Source organism: Etheostoma spectabile, chromosome 9 (genome assembly GCF_008692095.1).
Source record: "Etheostoma spectabile isolate EspeVRDwgs_2016 chromosome 9, UIUC_Espe_1.0, whole genome shotgun sequence".
Classification (NCBI taxonomy): domain Eukaryota; kingdom Metazoa; phylum Chordata; class Actinopteri; order Perciformes; family Percidae; genus Etheostoma; species Etheostoma spectabile.
The window spans coordinates 27,409,022-27,409,840 of record NC_045741.1 but is presented as its reverse complement, the minus strand read 5'-3'; the positions used below and the strand labels follow the sequence as shown (position 1 = coordinate 27,409,840).

General features: G+C 46.5%; 1 protein-coding gene and 2 long non-coding RNA genes across 4 annotated transcripts in view; all 3 read right to left on the bottom strand.

The window, feature by feature from the left end:
- Nucleotides 1-819, bottom strand: part of LOC116695664 (uncharacterized) — an 813,105-nt gene that overhangs the window by 359,041 nt on the left and 453,245 nt on the right. The gene's annotated exons all lie outside the window — the stretch shown is intronic.
- LOC116695603 (kinase suppressor of Ras 1) overlaps nucleotides 1-819 on the bottom strand; it is a gene marked incomplete at its 5' end in the record, with an annotated part of 81,929 nt that overhangs the window by 75,627 nt on the left and 5,483 nt on the right.
- Nucleotides 1-819, bottom strand: part of LOC116695671 (uncharacterized) — an 18,741-nt gene that overhangs the window by 15,236 nt on the left and 2,686 nt on the right. The gene's annotated exons all lie outside the window — the stretch shown is intronic.

The window sequence follows — 819 nt, the reverse complement described above, 5'->3', positions numbered from 1 at the left end:
AGATACAGTATTAGGGGACCACTAAAGTCTATATTAAAGCATCCAAAGAGCACCGTGTCATGGGACCTTTAGGTGTATTTACAGTGGAGCTATATTGATGGCTCTGGAATGGGTGGGAGAATGTAGACCAACAAAGGCCTTAGTCTGTAGTGACTCTCTAGCTGCCCTGTACAGTCTAATATCCGGAACATCTAGTCAACAGGATTTGCTCCAGGAAATCATAACAGCACATGCAAGAACAAGAAGACAAGGTATTAATATTGTACATATGTGGGTTCCTGCTCACATAGGCATTTTGGGTAATCAGAGGGTGAACTAGAAAGGCAAGCAAGCAGTGAGGAGGGGAAACATAGACACAGTTATTAAAGATCCCATGGCATGAAAATGTTCCTTTTGTGAGTTTTATTTTACCATTAAAATGAGTTCCCCCAGCCTGCCTATGGTCCCTCAGTGGCTAGAAAGGATGATAATTGTAAACCGAGTCCTGGGTGTCCTGCTCTGCCTTTGAGAAAAATGAAAGCTCAGATGAGCCGCTCTGGAATCGGCTCCTTATGACGTCATAAGGAGCAAGGTTACCTCTCGTTTCTCTGCTTTGCCTGCCCGGAGAATTTGGCCCGCCCATGAGAAAGAGAGAGACATTATGGCTTTCAAATAAGCACAGCATGGCAGTGGGTCAAGGCCACACCCCATAGACAGTTAAAGATATGGACCAACAGAAGCCGTTGCTCTGGACGGAGACCGGTGAAGCGCTTTTCCGGTGATGGCTGAGTGTTACTGCGCAGCCTCCAGCTGAGCTTGACGACGTAGATGTGACGTGAG